The 22,138-nt window shown below is 40.1% G+C and overlaps 1 protein-coding gene across 5 annotated transcripts in view; it reads left to right on the plus strand.

The window, feature by feature from the left end:
- ZNF536 (zinc finger protein 536) overlaps positions 1-22,138 on the plus strand; it is a 337,831-nt gene that overhangs the window by 68,819 nt on the left and 246,874 nt on the right. For 4 of the 5 annotated variants that reach the window (XM_029075590.2, XM_029075591.1, XM_029075589.1 and 1 more), the window contains 2 exons: positions 2,073-2,169; positions 20,960-21,061. The gene's annotated coding sequence lies outside the window, so the exon portion shown is untranslated. The remainder of the gene's footprint in view (positions 1-2,072; positions 2,170-20,959; positions 21,062-22,138) is intronic. The other variant, XM_029075598.1, reaches the window with a different exon arrangement.

The raw sequence follows: 22,138 nt of genomic DNA on the forward strand, positions 1-22,138 counted from the left end.
TTTTCCCCTTAATTTAAGGAGCACCAATTGTTTGATAAAGTCACCTTTCCTATATCTGCAGTGATTGTGATGGCGTTAGACACCAGGAACCTAGTGCTATTTAGACTAGTCTGGAAAGACACAGAGTTGGCTCAATCTTGTGTGTGTGTGGGGGGGGAGGAATTTAGCTTAGTTCCTAAAATCTCTTTTTCACTACTTGGCTTGTTGAACAATATTCCATCAGGTAGGCTTTTATGGAGAGCTTTTTATAGTTCTTTTTGATCTTTTCCAGAGCAGGTAAGTGGACGACAGCTCTTGATTTTCCCAATTTATTCATAAGATTACGTACGGCAGGTCCTATGTTGGGTAAGTCTGAAACCTGAAGAGTTTACTCTCCGTCAAGAGCTGGGAAGTAAATTGCGAGAGACCTTGATAGTGTTATCAATGTCACTATCCCTCCAAACAAATCAGAACAGGACTCTAAAAGAGGAGGTCTTACTCTCTTCTCTCTGTCATCAAAATGTAAGAGGCATCTTAGTGGGAGCCTCTTGAGAATGATTCAGAGAATTTTGCAAGTCATGAGCATGTATGTAAAATCAGAATTTTTTTTAACACAAGTAGTCTTGTAAAAGTGAAGATAATGAACTTTTTTTTAGATTAGATCGCTGGTGTGGGTCACAAGTTCTTTATAGATAATATGATCATCTTTTAACTCGTGGAAGAAAAAAATCACATTTTAGCTTTTTGATGCTTTACTCTAAGGGATGGGAGGTACCAGCTGAAGAAAAAACCTGGTACTTATCATATGTAGAAATTTTTGTTATTGATTTTCTATCTCTGCATGGAACAGTTGTTGTCTAGGAGTCTGTCAGTAGTTGCCATCCAATGTACCCTCTGAGGCAGCATTCTCAAAAAAGATTCAAATGATCTTTGTCTTGGCCAGCAAACCAAATTATAGTTAGATCAAACTTTGCAAACTAATAGTTTGATGAATAAGCTTCTTTGGCTGATCCTGATACAAAGTGCATTATTTCTGAATGTTCCTTGACTTCACATGGTGGACACGGATCACTGTACCTGAGATCTATTAGCATAACCAGAATTTACAACTTCAGATTTGGGAAAATGGATCCCAGCAAGGGGGAATCTTTAGTTTGTGCCGTAAAAATTCCTTCATTAATGCAAACAAATAAGATTCTGAACTGCCCTGGACATTAGAAGCATATTGAAGTTAGCAGACTTGATCCAAAGGGTGATACTTTTTTGTGTATTTTTTTTGCTGTTTTGCTTTTGTCTTGCCCACTGAAGTAAATGGCTCTGAAATCACTACAGACAAGTATCTTGGCTTTTGCTTCAGGCCCTTATCTCATCTAAGTGTGCTTTATTAGATGAGATCATCTACACAGGACTTATTTTTGTTATAAAATGGAATAAAAAAAGTAAAAATGTAATTGGTCGCCACTCTCCTGTTCTCAGCTCGAGAGTTGAGCTTTCGCATTACTTTCTGCAAGGTTTTCCATTGAGGATACTCCTGACCACAGACAAAATTTGATAAGATTACATTTTGAGGCATTGAGCTTGCTTAAGTTTCCTTTTGCTTCTTATGGTTTAGCTTGGGTCTGGAGACTGAAGAGCCTTGACTTCTGGGCAACCAAGGGCACTTGGAAACCCTTAAAAAGCTTTATAGACTTTTGAGGAGATCTGAGCCCCATTTGGGGAAAAATCCCTCAGAACAAGATTGCTCTCCCACTTTTTCTGTGGCCTTAAGTCTTCTCCTTTACGGCCCTGGCTTGAGAAAAGATTGCAAAATATCAGGTTAGTTGTTTGGGGTTTTTTCAAGAATTGGGGTTTTTCTGTTTAAAACCAAGAGTAAATAAAGCAACTTAGGTTCTCCAGAGCAGGTGACATGTATGCTGATTTAAGCAGTTAACTTGGGCAAAGATTTTGGGAGGTGGTAATGCTAATAATACCGTCTGTTTTAATCGCTCTGTCAAAAGACAGAATTGGAGCATTGGGATTAATCAGGGGTAGTATTATCTAAGTTTACATGTCTTGTTTAAGTACATACTCTTGACATTTTATATTTCTCACAGGTCTCATTTTTGCAGTTCCTGATCGTCACTATCTACCCCACGTCTTTAAGAATTTCCCTCACCCAGGAGGCAGATCTGTTGATTTAAGAATACCCTGGTAAGGACTGTCCATTTTGCGGTTCATTGCAATATTATCGATTCGAGAGTCTCTGTTGTCAACTGAAATGTCACCTTTTGGGGTCTAATGGCGTGGCGTATTCAATCAGTATATGTGGGTGAGTGTACTCAGATGTCAGTCTGTTTTTATTTCAGGATAAATTCATGGGCAAACAGGGTCGGTCGATCAAAGATCAGTGGACAAAATACCCAAATTTTGGGTTGTGGGAGGCAGAATAAGTAAGAATGGAGGTGTAGTAACTCTTCTTATTGGAAACTGGATATAGTTACTTTAATATCTGTTACTGAACCTTCAAAATTGTTAATGGATATGTGGGCTTGCTCTGTAGATTTGTGGCTTAATTTAGGTTTTGTCCCCAGAATAATTTCTCCTTTGTATATGCATTGCATGAAACTGCAGTGTGGTCTACCAAAACTAGTTCTAGATAGACACAAAGCGATAGAACACATATGAAAGAAAGAAAGTACTGTACCCTATCCTAAATTCAAGTTAACTGAACAGTCTGGCTCCATGTTAAACAACAATTAAATGGTTAAATAGCTCAACACAGACTTAGAGGAAATGGTTTCTGAAAGGACTCGACATTTGGAATCCCAATAAGATGCTGGGAGAGATCTTAGAAATTGATTGTTTTTTTTTTTGGTAGGGAGACAGAAACTTAAAATAAATTCTGTAATTCAGCTTCATAGGTTTGATGCTATTTGCGGCCTCTATTGAAGCCTGCCAGTGACATCTACATAAGCTCATATTCAGTTCTAATTAGCTAAATCTACCTTCTCCTGACCATATTCCTTAGAGGTCATCACATAAACCATTTAAATTGATAGCAGAATTATGCACTAAGAAATTAATTTTGTATTGTATGGTACACAATTTTCATTGTGACTTTATCTTGTTTCAAAAAGTGCTTACTTTCTGATTTGGGGGATATTACCGACCGTGGATTACTTTTATTTTGGTTTTTACACAACAGTTCTATTAGAAATTTGCTGTTTTATTCTTACCTTCTTAGTAAAAATCCTTTTATCACACAATGGGTAATTTATATCCATTACCAACCCTTTCAATCCTTTTCAGTGGGGCTGTCAGTGACTTTGGCACAGTAATGATTAATGTGATCTAATAATAGTGTGCCATTATATTACCTTAGTAAAACATGTACCAACATCCTATTCAGATCTACCAAATTCATAGCTTCCTATAATATTTTTGTTGAAAGACAGGATTACTATTTTTCAAAGCTGATTTTTTTCCCCTTTAACATATTTAATGAAATTCACAATTCCTTGCCACGGCAATTGTGGGTCTGTGTTTGGGCTTGATGGGTGAATTTTATATCCTTCTGTCTTATTGTGATTTGTTAGGTAAAAGGTCTGACATGCAAAAAGATCTGCCAGGGAGATTGTTTTGTTCTTCCTAGGGCTGAAATGGTGGGGTTTTAGGGAGTTTGCTGGGGAAATGTCCCTTGGCTTGTAGGGGATGATGTTTAGATTTAAAGCAAGAGAATAAGCCATTTGGCTAAAATGTTATTTTTCTTTCTATTCCCTCCTGCATCATTTTCTTTTTCCTTTTGTCTTCTTCTTTCTACCTCCCCATGTGTATCCTCATATTGGCAATCGGGATGGCAGGATCCAACATAAGTATCTTTAATCCACTCTACCTTAGAGCAGCTGTCTCACTGCCACAATTTTATTCTTGATTTGCCCCTTCCCCATGGCCATTTTTTTTTAATGGAACTTGTTAAACACATATTATTCATTCAATCGTATTTTTTGAGCGCTTACTGTGTGCAGACCACTGCACTAAGCTTTTGGAAAGTACAGTTCGACAACAGATAGAGACAATCCCTACCCAACAATGGGCTCACAATCTATAATATGCCTGGACTTGGTCTAAGAACTACAGTAGATAGAAGATAACCAGTTTGGACACAGTCCCTGTCCCACCTGGGGCTCAAAATCTAAATAATGGGTCTAATTCTGTTTCTCAAACCTGACCTGGAAACTCCAGATTTAGGGTAATCAAACTGGAAAGATTCTGAATTCCAATAACAACATCCCAGAATCATCTTCCAGGTAAAACTCAGAGCTAAGATCGACTAATCTTCCTAAGGTGTTGCCTTTTCTGAAATAGATGTCTCTCTGGCTTTTTACTCTCTCCCCCTGCTGAAAGGTTCTCTGCTATTAAGTCTGCCCCCTTGAAAGTCCTGTATCTTGGTTTCATCTACTTAAATCCCATCATAGTCGCCCAAGTGATTGATAGGGCCTTAAATCTCTGTCAACCAAGGGTGATATTATTGTACTGAGGTTGAAATGTACTTAAACAATTACACTCTTAAATCCATGTGGAACGGTTTGTCCACTTAATTCCCGCTGCTTTGCAACACTGTGCTAACCAGGCCACATGACCCCTACATTCCTCCTGAAGTGTTGGCGAGAAAAATCAAGGGAAGAAACAGGTCTTACCCATGATTGCTCTATGCCAATGAGCTTGAAAAACTGTGAGAACATTTGGGCTTTTGCAGAGTGGCTGGACAGAAAGATCCTTGTTTTTCATTCAGAGCGAAAATGACTGCTGCAACACTGGCTCAAATATATAATCAACTGAAATCAAGGGAAGAATTTTGAATACAAAATTTATATTGAAATAGTTGAATCTTGATCCATGCGCATACTCACATACATGTATATATATATTTAAATCAAGGGTAGTGGAAGAGCAGAAATAAAGTCATTGTCATAAAAATATTGCCTGCAGTATTTGCTATCAGATTATGCTCTGCCACACCAGAATACATTTTTGAACCATTAACATTTAAATATGAGACATTCTCATTTGTTTTTACAACTGATTCTCGATGATAACAGCAAATGAGAAAACAGCCTCAGCCCCGGTTTACCTTTGCATTTTGGAGGTTTCAAACAAGTTACAAAATTTTGTCCAGAATTTATATTGTATCTGTACTCTTGTTTAATTATTCATGAATCCTGAGGTGATGTCAGCTGTATATCAGGCTTTAAAGAATTCCACCCTCCACCCCAAATAAGAAGGAAAATAGAAATGGAATACCTTAACCCCTTCCTTTCTTTTTCCTCTGAATAGAAGAACATTCACCTTGAAATCATTTTTCCCTAGATATTCGTGGAGCTAAGTTGTGTCGTCCCACACTTTCCTTCGATCCCAGGGTTGGAATTAGTTTGGCTAGACTGGTTCACCTGGCACCGGTCATTAGTCAATCAATCGATCAATCATATTTATTATGTGCTTACTTTGTAGTCAGTCTATCATTAGTATTTATTGAGTGCTAACTATGTGCAGAGTACTGTACTAGGTGCTTGAGAGAGTACAGTATGAGAATTTAGGGATGTGTTCCCTGCTCATAATGAGTTTACAGTCTAGATGGGGAGACAGAAATTAATATAAATAAATAACATAAGATATAGTTTAAAGGTACTGCACATATATGCTGTGGGGTTGGGATAGGAGGAATATCAAATGTAAGCTCTGGGAGAGTACTGTCTAATAGATTTAGTAGACGTGTTCCCTAACAACAAAGAGCTTACAGTTTAGAGGAGGAGCTCAGTAATAATGATAATAATAGTTATGGTATTTATTAAGCCCTTACTCTGTGCCACACGCTAAACTAAACTCTGGGGGAAAAAAAGATCATCTGTTCTCACAGTCTAAATAAGAAGGAGAAGAGGTATTGAATCTCCATTTTGCAGCTGAGGGAACTGGGTCACTGAGAAGTAAGTGAAGTGTCTTGGCCAAAGTCACCCAGTAGACAAGTGGCAGAACTGGGATTCGAACCCAGGTCCTCTGACTCCAAGGCCCGTGCTCTTTCCACTAGACCATATTGCTTCTCTGCCTAGAGTTTACATTAGTACAGTACAGGTGTTCTGGAGCAGGATTAGAATACTGGGAGTCTCTGAGTACATTTGAAATCTAAGAAACTAAGTCAGGGTAAACACTGCTTTATCTCTGCTTTATTAGTCAGGGCCTGGGGTACATGGTGAGAAATTAATTGCAGTCTAATTCTTGTTCATTTTCCAGACAAGCACTCAAACAGCATCTTCTTTCGGGGTTCAGTGTACAAAAAAGGTTTTCTTGTCGATTGAATTTTATGCCACCTTCCAACTGTGCTCTGTCAACGTTTCAGGCTATTTCTTGATGAAACCTCTTACCCTGGCTCCATTCTTGTTTCTTCTCTTCCCCGTCTGATCACATAGGTAGACTGGGGACTCGGTCTAGATTTTGGGGCTTTGGACATCTCAGCTGGTTCCGTGAAAGCAAATTATTCAAAAGCTTAGTTTGGACGCTTTAAGAAAATCCCTCTGGTTAAAACTCTTGCAGTCCCAAATCTATTAGTTGTACGTTTTGAACACCTCTTGTGTAAAACTCTGTGATGCTCATTTGGGGAGACTATAATAGAGGCAGAAGACACCAAAGAGGGGTTGGAAATTTTCAGATCGAAATTTGGATTCTGTCCACTGGTAGAATTGAAGAAGACAATAAAAACCTTCACTGAAGCTTCATTTTGTATTGTAGGAAAGAATGGGAAGTAGGAGATTTTTCTAGGTCTTCTTTCTCCATCTTCATTTGTATGTGGAAGAGAAATACTGAAGCTTGTCAGATAATTGGTGATTACTGGGTGGCTTCATGTCATGGATTATTCTGACGGGCTTCATGAACTCCAGGTTGGTTCATGGGGACAATACAAGAATGGGATGGATCCAAACGGGAAGAGCTTCTTACTGTCAGCAAGATTTTGCTTTTTTTCAATGTCCCGGAGCTATTTTTGAAGGATCCTCTGAAATTTAATGTTCGGCTCTTGGTGTGTGATATATGCAAGTATCTTGCTGATAAATTACATGTGTAATTGTGCTTTAGAAACCACTGCTATTCAACTACAACATATAATTAAACTCACCCTTGTAGTCATTGAACTCTTTCGTTCATGACAAGATCATTGACCATTACAAGAGAAATGTTGTGGATGCGGATATTAAACCCATAAATGGATGTAGGCACAGACTACATTCTCTCCTATTTTACACTTTGAAAGACATGCATATACTTTTTCCAAAACAAATACCACCGCTTGAGGTTATACTCAGGCTTTTGAATATTGCCACCGGAGACACATGGGGAGAAGAGGACTTATTTTTTTCAGTCATTTGGCAACAGTTTTCTTTAGAGAAACAGTGTGGCCTAGTGGAAAGAGCATGAGCCTGGTTGTCCAAAGATCTGGATTCTTATCCCAGCTCTACCCTTTGTCTGCTGTGTGAATTTGGGCACGTCACTTAGCTGCTCTGTGCCTGTTTCCTCATCTGTAAACTGGGGATTCAGAACCTGTTGTCCTCTTACTTAGACTGTGAGCCCCGAATAGGGCAGAGGCTGTCTCTGACCTCATTATCTTGTATCTATCCCAGTGCTTGGCACAAGGTAAGCCCTTAACAGATGCTTTGTTGATGATGATTATTTTTCATTAGCCCTTCACTTTCAGTAGCCCAGCTTTCATTCTGCATATCTCTCACCCCCGGATCTTTCCAGGAGTTTTGGAGATAGCTGATTCCTTTAATTTACAGAGATTCACACACCTGTGCCATTACCTTGACCAGTAGTGACTCCATCATTCATCTTTCTCCTGGTTGTGACTTTTTTGCTGGGTGGATATGTCAAGCACAGGAATGTACTGGGTGAATCCTCTGCCTTGCCACTACTTATATTCAAATCCTAAAGGTCCTGTAGCAACTCATTTCCTTCAGTCAGGTAGAATAAGTTAGCTGCTGTCTTAGGTTTTGAATTATCTACTTACCTAATAGATCTAACATTCTACATGTCTACATGCACAACATTTCCTTAGGATTAGAGAGAGAATCTAAAGCAATCAATAACCCCTTCTTGCATTAAAAAATTGAATCATTACCATAAGCCAGAGGTCTGAAAATAAAGATTCCATCAGGCATGCAATTATTTATTATAATTTTCACCCCTGGAGAAGCACCACTATACTATAGACAGTCTCTCCTTTTTTCTCTCTCACTGGTCCATTAGAACACCTGTTACCTTGGATTTTTCCTTGTAAATTTTCCTTTTGCTTATTCTCTAGTCTTATCTCCTGCCTCTTCCTTTTTCGTTGCTGTTTTTTTCATTTTTCTCTAATAGTTTATGGTGCATGCAAGGACAAACAATTAGTCTAATGTTGTCCTCTTCTCTTTTTCTCTACCTCCCTCCCAAACTCTTGACATTTACCCCAGTGATTAGAGCAATGCTTTGCACATATTAAGCACTTAACAAATAGCATCTTTATTATTATGGTTATTATTGACATGCTGCTTACTTGCTAGAGGAGGAATAACTTCTCACTGGAATATTTTGATTTTTCCTTGAACAGAGAGCAGGTCCTTGAACAGAGAGCAGGCACTGTTCTGAACCCCTATTGCACCTTCAAAAACCAGTGAAGAGGACCAGCTTGGTCTTTTTTTATTATCTCCATAGATTACTAGCATACTAGGTGTGCCGGGGTTGGAGGGTTAGAGAACGGAAGATCTTGGTTGCATCCCAAGCAAGCTAAAAGAAGATTGTGGTTCCCTTTTATATATAAGAATGCAAAATTTTCCTTCTTCAATAACTACTGTATTTCAACAATGGGCTTCAAGTGGTTGCTATGTGATACACAACAGTGTTTTTCATGAACTTTTGGCTAGAGAATAAGCCCAGCAAATTTGGGCTCTTACCCTTTTAGTTTTCTGGGTCAATTCATCTTACACAAAGGAAAGAATGATAATTTGAGTTGTAGGCTGAGAATGTTTTCTCCACATTAGAGCCGAGCAAGGAAGTCAAAAATGAGTTTTGATTTGGATAGTTTTTCCTAAAAAGTTATAATGCTGTGTGTCAGAAATGGTTACCTCTTAATTCTGTGGGCTTTTTCAGACCCTCACAATTGGACTGAGTAAAATAATTGTTCTCTACATCTGTGCTTTCTCTTCAAGGGAACCACATTCATTGGTTTCCAGTAAGAGAATAACTTTTGTAGTTCAGCGTCCCCTGGCTCTGACTCTTGATCTCTCCATTCCTCTCTCCACTATACAAGTGGTGACAACTTAGATCCCAGGACAGTTGGATCCTTTGACTTTTAGGGTTGATGCATCTCCAGGTCCTTAATTGTCTTATCTCTCCACTCTGGACAGAAAGATTCCTCTAGGGGCAGCTCTGCTGTTGAGCTTTGCAGAGTTCTGGTGGCTGAGATCTTTTTGCATCTCGAGGATTCCTGAAAAACCTGCTAGACTTGAGGCTTCTCAGCAGCCCAGAGAAACCCAGAATGACTTTAAGTAGGAAAGCAAGCAAGGAGATAGGGATTGTTCTGCTAGAGTAATGCTGAAATCTACAGAAAATCACCAGGCTATAAGCTCTTCCGTACCAAGCATTCCATCAGAAAATAGGTTGCTTTGCTCTTGGCTTGCTGCCTCTTTTCCCACAGTAATTCCAGCTGAAAACATCGATTCATTCAATAGTATTTATTGAGCACTTACTATGTGCAGAGCACTGTACTAAGCGCTTGGAATGTACAATTTGGCAACAGATAGAGACAATCCCTTGCCATTGACGGGCTTACAGTTTAATTGATTCCACTTCACTTTGGTGGGGATGAAAAGTAGGTGGAGGCTTTAGGAAGGGAGCAGGATTACCTGCTCCTTGAGGGCAGAGATTGTGTTTAGCAACTCCATTGGACTGTGCTCTCCTGAGCGCTAAATTCCTGCACACAGTTAGCACTCCATAAATATAATTGCTTGATTGAGTGAGGAGGGCCAGGGATTCAGAGTGGGAGGAGAGCTTGGAAAAACTAATAAAAAAATAAAAATAAATGGTGGTATTTGTTAAGCGCTTACTATGTGCAAAGCACTGTTCTAAGCGCTGGGGGATAGAAGGTGATCAGGTTGTCCCACGTGGGGCTCACAGTATTAATCCCCATTTTACAGATGAGGGAACTGAGGCACAGAGAAGTGAAGTGATTTGCCCAAAGTCACACAGCTGGCAAACAGCAGAACAGGGATTAGAACCCATGACCTGTGTTGGATTAGGAAGCCATGATTTTGGAGAAGCAGTATGGCCTAGTGGAAAGATCAGATGCCAGGGAGTCAGAGGATCTGGGTACTAACCCTGGCTCTGTTACTTGTCTACTATATGGCCAAGGGCAAGTCGCTTACCTTCTCTGTGCCTCAGTTACTTTATCTGTAAAATGGGGATGCAATATCTGTTCTCCCTCCTCCTTACACTATAAGCCTCAGATGGGACAGAACCATGTTCCACCTGATTATCTTGTATGATCCTCAGGACTTAATGCAGTGCTTGGCACATATTAATTGCTTAAATGTCTTTATTATTATTATTTGTTCCTTCAGCTTGTCCAGGAAATTCTGAAATTCTTTACTCTTCTTGTCCATGCTCAGAGACTGTCAAGTCTTTTTTGTGATCTGGAATGAATGAGGGTGGGAGTCCATTCCATAAAGTTGTGGGGTTTCACCCCAAATCCACCAGAGCATTGATCAGGAATCTGTAGTCAAAAGAGGAGATCTGAAAGCTGCAACCAGAGGGAGAGAAGAAATCTCTAGTTCTAGATGCTGAGGGCTTTGGAAATGGAGTTAGGTTTGGGAGCCAGAACAAAGATCTTTTGGCTCCCTTAGCTACCTGTAATAATAATAATAATGATGATAATTATGGTATTTGTTAAGTGCTTACTATGTGCCAGGCACTGTACTAAGCTCTGGGGTGGGTACAAGCAAATCAGGTTGGACACAGTCCCTGTCCCAAGTGGGGCTCCCAGTCTCAATCCCCATTTTACAGATGAGATAACTGAGGCCCAGAAAAGTGAAGTGACTTGCCCAAGGTCACACAGCAGACAAGTGACGGAGCTGGGATTTGAAGCCTCGACATCCTGACTCCCAGGCCCGTGCTCTATCCTCTACGCCATGCTGATTACCCTAGATTCTTGAATGATATAAATGAGGTAACTTATTCATCTCCGATTTTCAGTTTCATACTCCTAAAGACAGGATTTCCCAATCTGGTAATGCATGCATGGCCATCCTCTCATTATACCCCGTTCTCATCTGTCTCGCCACTGACCTCTCGCCCACATCCTAACTCTGGCTTGGAACGCCCTCCCTCCTCATATCAGACAGGTAATTGTTCTCCCCCACTTCAAAGCCCAGTTGAAGGCACAACTCCTCCAAGAAGCCTTCCCCGACTAAGCCCTCCTCCCCTCTTCTCCCACTCCCTTCTGCGTCGCTTGTACTTATTCCTTCATTCATCCTCCCTCCCATCCCCACAACACATATGTATGCAACTATTATTTATTTATGTATGCATATTAATGTCTGTCTCCCTCTCTAGACTGTGAGCTCGTTGTGGACAGAGAATGTGTCTGTTTGTTGTTATGTTGTAGTCTCCCAAGTGCTTAGTACAGTGCTTTGCACTCAGTAAGTGCTCAATAAATACGATTGAATGAATGAATGAATCAATCAACCTAACCTTATGCAGAGTTTTAGACACAGATTCCTGTGGGTAGAGGACAGACTTGGGAGTCAGAAGGTCATGGGTTCTAATCCCAGTCCTGTCACTTGTCTGCTGGGTGACCCTGGGCAAGTCATTTCACTTCTCTGGGCCTCAGTTATCTCATCTGTAAAATGGGGATTGAGACTGGGAGCCCCATTTGGGACAGGGACTGGGTCCAACTTGATCTGCTGTTATAACCCCAGTGCTTAGTACAGTGCCTGGCATAACGTAAGCACTTAACAAATACCACAATTATTATTATTACTTTCCTCAAACCCTCCCTCCTGTGTCCTGACCCCCCGGTATTAGCCTGATCCTATTTTTTAGGGGAATTGGGCTAGGCCAATATCTCAAAAACATCTCAAGGTGAAGGATTTGAGGAGATAATCTCTTCAAAGTTTAAGTCACCAGGTTATTAATTACTTTCATGATTTCATTTTGTCTCTCCAGATTAACTTTACAGGTAACTTTTTATTGGCCTTTCTGGATCTCGGACACTAATGCTTTTCTAGACTAATGATGGTTAGGGGTAATTCAGTTACAAAATTGAGCCTCATGGCCTACATAATGTTCTCTTTGCCTCTATGATTGGGGCTTTGAACAGACATATTCAATCTGTCACCAAATCCAGTCAGTTCTACCTTCACATCTCTAGAATCCCTGCCTTCCTCTCCATCCAAACTACTACCATGTCAATCCAGGCACGTGTCATATCCTTCCTTGACTACTATATCAGCCTCCTCTCTGTCCTCCCTTCCCTTCCTCCTTTCTCTCCTCTCTCCAGTCCATACTTCACTCTGCTGAGCAGATAATTCTTCTAAAAATAAATACAATCCATATCTCCCTACTCCTCAACTCCTCCAATGGTTGTCCAACCATCTCTGCATGAAACAGGAATTTCTTACCATTGGCTTTAAGGCTTTCCCCCTCCTTCCTTGCTGACGTCCTAGTACAACTCAGCCTGCACACTTCTCTCCTCTAATGCCAACATATTTTCTGTGCCTCGATCTTGTCTGTCATGCCACTGCCCCCTTGCCCCAAGTCCCTGTGACCTGGACCTCCCTCCCCCTCTATATCTGACAGAACACTACTCACCCCATCTTCGAAGCCCTTCTAAAATGATATTTCCTCACTACCTCACTTCCCCTATTTGCCCTCCACCTTCAACCTCACCTACGTACTTGGGTCTGTACCCTTTAAGCTCCTTGATATTCACCCTACCCGCAGATCTTTTGTGTGTACCCTTACACTGTGTCTTTTCCCCTATTTGTAATATATTTTAATGTCTGCGTCCCCTTCTGGACTGTAAGCTCCTTGTGGACAGGGATCGTATCTACCATCTCTATTGTATCGTACTCTCCTTTGCTCTTAGTACAGTGCTCTGCACACAGTGAGCAGTCAGTATATACCACTCAATGAAAGATTGATTGAGAAGGGAGATATGTCAGAAAGCTCTGCAGAGAGATTCTGGGTTTTCTGTCCCATGATCTTCAGGGTTCGTTGTTCCCTTGTTTCAGAAGCTGAGGCTTTTAACTAGCAAGTGCTGGTGCTGCCAGCCTTCGGATTGCTCTTTTGCCCTGAATTTTCCCTTGGGAAATCACGGGTCACTTGGTTTAGACCCTTTCAGTTAGCTCATGTTGAAACATCATGTTATAGTTGATTTCTCCACCTGTGAGGAAAATATTGTTGGGTCCTTAGAGAGAGGGCAAAACACAGATGGGACCAAGCCAGGAGAGGGAGAGAGAAGCTCAATGACACCTGATGGAAATGGAACACGCAGAGAAGGCCCCTGAGTCCCACCACTGTGAGGGGAAAATAGCTCCTTGTCCTAAGAACCAGTCCAACCTCAGATGACAAACACACTTACTGCAAGAAGGAACATTGGCTGGGAGTCAGGAAATCAGGTTTCTATCTTTGATAGCCCCCTCGGCTCCATTTCCGACCTGGGAAAGTCTTTCAACCTCTCTGGGCCTCAGATTCCCCATTTGTAAAATGAGAGAAATAGACCCACTTTGCTTGGAAAGAATGAGGCAACGGGTAGGCGAATGCTTTGGAAATAAATGCCCTACAAGTATAAGATATTATGATTAGAGAAGCGGCGTGGCTTCATGGAAGGAGCACAGGCTTGGAAGTCAGAGGTCAGAGGCTTGGGCTGGTTCTAATCCAGCCTCTGCCATGTGACCTTGGGCAAGTCACTTAACTTTTCTGTGCCTCATTTACCACTTTTGTAAAATGGGAATGAAGACTGTGTACCCTACATAAGACAACCTGATTACCTTATATCTGTCCCAGTGCTTAGAACAGTGCTTGGCACATAGTAAGCAGTTAACAAATGCCAACATTATTATTATTATTATTATTAATATAGGGATTAGGGATTGAATATCTATTTTCCAGGTGAGCAAAGTGAAGCACAGAGTAGGTAAGTGGCTTAACCAAGGCTGTTGGCAGAAGCTGGATTAAAACCCATGTCCTCGGACTGCCAGGGCTGTGCTCTTTCCACTTGGCCACACTGCATGTCTGGCATAGTGTTCATTCATTCATTCAATAGTATTTATTGAGCGCTTACTGCTTGCAGAGCACTGTACTAAGCACTTAGTGCTGCTAGTTTCTCATGAACGGAAGGAACGACAAGATTTTTCCCTCTTCGGGATGGTCAGATGTTTGTAGCAGACCCTGCCTTTCTGCACGCCTTGATTGGGAAAATGTGGGACGAAGGTTGATTGTTCAGGAAAGAATAATAATAATCACTTTGACATTTAGTGCTTACTATGTGCCAAACGTCATACTTGGTCCTAGGATAGATACAAGATAATCAGGTCAGAAACAATCTATGTCCCTTATGGGGTTCACAGTCTAAGGGAGAGGGAGAACGGGTATTTAATCTCCACTTTACAGATAGGGACACTGAGGCATAGAGAAGCTAAGTGACTTAACCAAAGTCACATTGCAGGCAAGGGTGGAGTCAGGATTAGAACCCAGATCTTTTGGCTCCCAAGACGTGCACTCCTGATTTGTGCTCGGGTACTTCTGCTAATGAACCCACATTCTTAAAAGGATAATCTATCAATTGGTTGTATTTATTGAGCACTTGCTGTGTGCAGAGCACTTTACTAAATGCTTGGGAGAATGCAACGTAAAAGAGTCGGTAGACATGTTCCCTGTATAATATTATAAATAGCTGTGATTGGCAGCTGGGACAGGGCCAACCACATTGATTGACTGATGAGAGACTGCTTAAACGTAGCCAGTTTCAGTTAATTAAAAACAGGTAAAGGGTATTGATTAAAAAAACACCAACCTAGCATCTATTAGGGAGATTCCTCAACTTCCTTTTTCCTGCAACTTAGAATGCCAGAAGTGCATTCCCAGTGGTCCCTCCCAATTGTAAAGTATTAAATGTAGGCCGCTCCTAGGTAATTTCCACAAAAGGTTGGACTTGAACATCCGGTGACATATTCTGATCCATGCACTTCTGGATTCAATTATATAATGCTCCATTATATTCAGAAATGTGTTGTGTGGGTGAAAGTTTACATTCAGTTTAACACTATTTCTTCTTAAGCACCTCTCAGCTGGAACCTATGTGACCTTCAAGCCTTTTTCTCTCTAACCCTTGAAGTCTTTATTGCTAAACTTTAAAGATTGCACCGTTCAGACATGTAATGTGTTCTTGAATAAAGATGCATCTTGTAGGAGAGGAGATAAACCTTTCTACTCTGGCAGAGATGCATATGTGATTTATCCTGTGCGCTATATCACCACTCCATCTTTACAGTGAAGCAAAGTGGAGCTGAGGTGGATCGTGGCCCTCTGAAGGATTAGAAATGCAGATACTCCCGTTTTATATTTGAGGAGAGAATTACTCTATAGATAAAGGCTAAACCATTTACCTTAGGTGAAATACCAAGGTTTAAAGCAAAGCAAAATCATCCACTCAAGGGAGGCCACACACACTAGCTAAATAAACACACCCCACCCCAAATCTGGCTTAAGCAAACAGGCTGCAGCTTTATTGCAATACATATGTGAGGGCAAACCAGTTGCTTGCTGCCTTTTAAAATAACCGCCCTTTAAAAAGACCCAGCAGTATCTTATGTCCCTCAAAAGGAGGCCCTTGACAGTCCTTTCTTACGCTTCTTTTCCTTAAGGAGAAATCTGTGGAGTAAATGAAAGTCCAAAACTATCTAGGTTCCTCCACCCCATTTGCTTCCTCCCTGTTCTCTTCCCATTTCTGTTGAGGTTGTGGCAGAAGAGCCAGAAGAGCCACTCACCTTCCTTGGAATCCAGGCACCATCCCTGGAATTATGGAATTGTGCCCAGGAGCGCTTATTCTCCCCACTTATGAGGCTAGGTTTCTAAACCTGGCAGCATGGGCCAGTGGTAAGAGCACAGGTTAGGGAGTCAGAGGACATGGGTTCTAATCCCAGCTCTGCCACTTATCTGCTCTGTGACCTTGGGCAAGTTACTTAACTTCTCTGTGCCTCAGTCACTTCATCCGTAAAATGGAGATTAAGGCTGTGAGCCTCCTGTGGGATAGGGACCGTATCCAATCTGATTACCTTGCGTCTACCCCAGCACTCAGAACAGTGCTGGGCAAATAGTAAGTGCTAAACAAATACACTAATAATAACAATAAAAACAATAATATTAATAAACCTGTGTCCGGGCAAGCTGTGCAGTTAAATGATGAATATGATCTCCCAAACTCTCTCTCCTCTGTCTTCACATCCTAAGTAATTGCCTTAAATTCTCACTTCACTTTTTTTTCTGTGTAGACAGGGCCTTTGTCATTCAGAGAATGTGGATAAAGAGAGTTGGTGCTTCTGCTAATCATCTCTCCCCGCTCGATCAATTGATCAATCGATCGATTGCGTTCAGGGAGAGCATTATACTAAGCATTTCCTAGAGTGTGGTAAGAGTATACAATCCCGGTCCTCGAAATGTTTACACTAATAGCACTCCAACATAATTCTCCGTCAGTGAGCTTGGTCTCTTTTTGACAACTTTGCTTTCCCATTTCCCAATTTCACTCCTTTTCTTTATAGACCTTTCCCCACCCTTGGCCAATTCCACCCAGTCCAGGACATCTTGGGAAGTAGCCCAGTGTTAAAGCCGGCAGAAAAGGAGAACTTTCTGCAGCAGTGAAACACAGGCAGGGAGGGCGTCACAGCCAATAATTATCTGCCAGGAGGCAAACCATGACTTGTCCTGAAGAGGATTTTTCCAAGGAGTTCGAGGAACTTGGAGAGACAGAAGGAGGAGAAGAGTAGATAAATGAGGGGAAGTGAGCTAGCGGGATTTGAAAAAAATGAAAATACAAAAAACAAACTGGCAGTACAGTCTTCCGAAAGGAGGAACCAGGTAATTAGCAAATGGAAAATGAACTAACCATTATTAGGTAATGGAGGAGTCCATTGCAATAATGGGCTACTACCTTTAAGTTAGCATTGCTAATATAGCTTTTACATTTATTGGACTCATTTTAATCATGCTAGATGTTCATTTGATAAAAATATTATAATGCCCTGTAAATTATGAATACCTTGGAACTCACAAATCCTATCACTTTTATGATTGGCAACATTAAATGGCAACAGCTCATTTAAATAAGGAACATCTGTACATTATTATTTTTAGGGATTTTTTCATCTGTTGATTTAGGAATCTGGGGCCTTTATGAATCTTACATGAATATTTTTCTATACCCACATGTATCATCAAGACACAAAGAAATAGCCATAAAAATATTGTCCAGCGATTTTCCTGATGGAGAAATTGTGTGTTTCAAATAACAACATTCATTGTTTAAGAAAGGAGACATATTGTTTGCAGCCTTTGATTTTAGGTATGGCAGACACAGCTTGATCTTCAAACAGCAAGAATAACATGACGATCGGAAGGCACAGTGGGAAGAAGATTATGATTTTATACATAATGATATAATATTTTAAAATAAAATAACTTTTATCAGATGGTGTCAGAATACAATAGTCCCTATTTCTCAGAATAATCCAATTTAGAACAATTTATTCTGACCAGGTTTGGTAAAGATAGATCTATCATTACATAGTGTAAGATAATGCATTAATTTTTATGAGTGAGTTATGAAGATGTACAACTCAGTTAAGAGTTAGGATAAACATAATATTCCTTAATTAATCCATTATGCGGTGGTACACATGTGCCATTTTTATTACCTTAAAAATGAAAAATGTCAAAAAAGGAAATTGCTGCTTTTTCCATACCAAAAAAGCCTTTTTCTAAAATCATAAAATACCTAATCTAATTCACCATATAGTCCTAATGAGCTTAACCAGCAATCTCTATGCACAATTTTAGAACAAAAGGTCGTCATTTTCTGGCAGTCAATTTCGAGCACTTTTTTTCCGATCCGTCAAAATGTTTCACCAGATATCGGAAATGGCATTTATAATTGGAGTCATCCACAATTATTGGTTATTAACCTAGCAAAGTTTTCTCTATTTATAAAAGTTGATCATCCCATTGTTTTGATTTAGGAACTAAGGAAATTCACTTAGCTCCAGAATGTAAAAACCCAGAATCCTGTTTAATATCCTTCTCACCCCAGTTTCTCAAATTGTTGAATAAGATCCCATCGGAGCATAAGTTTCTTCATATTTTTTGAAAACAAAAAAATAAAAATCTCCCACCCTATTTTCAGGTGCCTCAGATTGAGGAAAGCAACACTTCTCTCTTTGTATGCCAGTGTTATTATCAGGTTATTTCTTTTGTTTAGTCATATAATAGGATGTTTGGAGTCACATTAACAGCATCTTGGGCAGTAGTGAGCAAATAGTCATTGCGGCTTGGGCTTGTTATGGAAAAGAATTGCCCGGTGGGTTGAGAAAATGACCACCAGTGGACTAGAATCTGTGAAGCTGAGAGTAATATTGCCAACTGGAGGTCAGTTTTTCCAACCAAGGGGTAATAGTTTGCCACTATAAACAGAATATTGCAGTCAGTATATATTTTATTAAACCATTTAAGGAACTTGGGAGCCATTTAATTTACACTTCCTGCTTGATATAGCTCAGGGAGGAGACACAGGGCAACTCACAAAAGAGACCTGGCATAATTTGAAGAAGAAATACCCTGAATACTCTCTTAATGTGCAGGACCTTGGGAATTTTTCCCAGAGATCCAGGGATTCTGGAAAATCTCATAAAATACATCCACTGGGTGGGGGAAAAAAGCTCCATTTTCTCAACTTTGGTTTGGTGATTTGTATTTTTTTGAAAGGGGGATGGTACTGTGCTGTAGACAGATTGAGTACAGAATGCTCAAGGGACCTGTCACTCTTAGAGTCATTCATTTTATGTCATTCCTATCAGGAAACTACATAGCGTGTTGAAGTTTGGTTAAACTTTGGGGGCCTTTTGCTATCACTTTTCCATAACATAGAGATGGGAATTGGACTGCCTGTTGTGACCTTGTTATCAAATGAATCATGACCAAGGACATTAATTGTGTGGGTTTGTGCAAGGTGCTTCCAGGTGTCGTTCAAACTGTCCACAGATGTGCATTTATATATAGAAAGTTTACTTACCCCCTCACCACCACCCTCCCTCCACCCCCCCACCAACAAAAGAAATGGGAGTGGTTGGGCCGGGGGTGGAAGGAAGATGAGAGTCCTGAATATTTCAATTAATGGTATTTATTGAGTGCTTACTATGTTCAGAGCACTGAACTGGGCACATGGGAGAGATCAGGGCAACACAGTTGAAAGACATAATTCCTGCCTCTAAGGAACTTACAGAAAGGAAGTATCTGAAAAGCCGTTTGGTGCCGGCTGGGGAAAGAAGGTTCTTTAAAATAACCTCCCCTTTCCACTTATCTTTTCCTAGTTTAGGGGTTTACTCTACTGGTCCCCTCCCTTCGTTCCTGAACAACTCTCACATTAACAAAGTTCCTGAAAGATGTGATTATCTAACATAAAAAGGTTCTGCTCAGGTGCGCTACAATGTATTTAAGAATGCTCAAACCAATAAAGGTAATTAATATTATGCCATTCATTCCACTATTCCCCAACCTCTATTATATACCCTTAGAAAGGACCCGCATTTTTACAAATTTTATGCACCCAAATCTTTTTGGTTAATTCGTAAATCTATTTAGGAGGTGGGGAAATATGAGAACCATTCATTTTGATTAAATCTTTTATTATGTGCTTTGCATTTGGATTGACAACTATTAATATTAAAGAGCTTGGCCAAATCAAAATTTGTGCGATTTAAGGAGTTTTAAATGTAATGCATGGTGCTAACTAAATGGGAACTTGTGAAATATCAGACTAGGGTGGAATATATCCAGGACTCGGTGAGATGATGTCAGAGTAAAAAGAGGACTGTTGAAATCCTCTTCCTAGGAAGCATATTTGAAATATTTTCTTTCTGAAAGAGATCAGCCCTATACGCAGTTTAGAGGCTTCAAAGAAGTGAATGCAGAACAAAGACGTGAATGTAGACGGAAATTTAGATTCTTTCATAGAAATAATGCAAATAAAGATACAGAGAGCGCTTTAGTGTGTTATACAAATAATTTTTTATAATTATTTGTATACAATATGCTCTGCCACCCTAATTTGGAGGGATTTGGGAAAAACAAAGGAAGTCTAAACTAGAACACATGCATCACTTATATAATGATGAAAAATAAGGAACCCAATCTTCAGAAAAATCCAAGTAGATTGCATTGGTTTTTGCAATTCTCTTTAAGCACAGGGTATTGTATGCTTTACTGAATAGATTCAAAGATTAAAAAAAAAAAACAACAGCCCCCAAACCAGAGAAGATGGCATTTAGGACAAAGCTGCACCAAATATTTGGTAAAGGGGAAGGGTATTGCTCATTCATGCATTAGAATACTCACTCTGGGAGTCGAATTCCAATGGTAAGTTATTATTTTGGATGACTATGATTCTTTAAGTTTCTAGGGGGTCATTTATCTCCCAAGAACAGTTAATTGTACTCCATGCAGATCATTGTATGAAGCACTTGAGAAAGTACAATAGAATTAGAAGATACCATCGCTGCTCTCAAGGAGCTTAAAGTCTAGCAGGGGAGACCGGTACAGAATAAATTACAGATGAGAGAAAAATAGAATGGAGAGAGACATATGTGGATGAGTAAATTCTTCAGTAGTAGAGCAATATCTCAAAGAATTATCTGTTTTCCCATCACTTCTAAAGGGTCTTCCTGAACTTCCTCTTCAGATCTGGCTCATTTCCAAGTGGCTTCGTCTTCTATCCCTGACTGCCAGAAGTCACCAGAAGAGCTACTGTCCAGCTCAGGTAAATTTGCCTATTTTTTAATACGGGGAAGAGGGAAGGATAAATGTCTGTCTAAAATCGTGCAAATAACAAGGATGAGGCTGGGGCACTGAAGACTATATGACCTTTCTAACCGCTGGCCTTGTGTTCTCTGAAGTTCCTGCATTACAAGGGTAAATAAACATCCTTAAGAAGATTCATGACTTTCCCTCTACTTCAAAGCCACAAGTCTACTTGATACACAGTGATCTCTGTTCCTCTCCATAAGGCTCATACACCTGTGACTTCAGTGAATTTCAATAAGAGCTCAAGAAAAGTACTGTAAATCTTGTTCTTTTTCTCTTGTCTTTTTTTTTTTTTTACGAGTAAGGAGCTGGAAGGTTATCATCTGTCTAAAACCAGAACAGAAAAAAAACACAAACTCTCCCAAAACTTAGGTTTTTCTTAAATGGACCAAAATTTGAGGAGTCTGGTGATGAGTTTGTTTCCGGAGAAGATGACCAGAGTCACATATGAATGTTTTCTTCATCATCCCTAATGACTTGGGGGTCTTAGGTATATAAATTGAGTAGGCAGCAAAAGAGCTCCATGGCCTTTAAGTTTAACTGCCAACATCTTTTTAATTGCACTAGGAATCGAGAATAAGTTGTAATGAAAGATGGGTTTTATGTAAGGAACAGTTCTGATGCTCTTAAAAAAATTGGGTCCTCTTAAGTTTTATAGATTCTCAAAAAGATATATATCAACCAGTGGCTGCTCCAAATCTGGTTTATGGAGTTCAGAGGCTATGAGCTCTATTATTTATTCCCGGAGATTGTGCCTCTATTCAGCTGTTCCTTTCAACCTACGAAATGGAAAACACCGAAGGGAAGGTTAGCTCTAAGGCCCTCTTGCTCTTTCTCTCCCATCTGTCTCTCTGCTTGGAGAAAACACAGCTTCGGTGGCAAGCGGGAACAATATGTAGTCGTTTCTGCTGACCTCACACTTTCCAGTTTGACTTCCACAACCTGTACAGAAGTGTCGGTTTTTTGTATTGAGCCAGCTCTGGTACTTGTTGTAACAATGACTGCCTCATGAAGTGTTTGATAAATCACATAG

The sequence above is a fragment of the Ornithorhynchus anatinus genome, chromosome 11, assembly GCF_004115215.2.
Source record: "Ornithorhynchus anatinus isolate Pmale09 chromosome 11, mOrnAna1.pri.v4, whole genome shotgun sequence".
Taxonomy (NCBI): Eukaryota; Metazoa; Chordata; class Mammalia; order Monotremata; family Ornithorhynchidae; genus Ornithorhynchus; species Ornithorhynchus anatinus.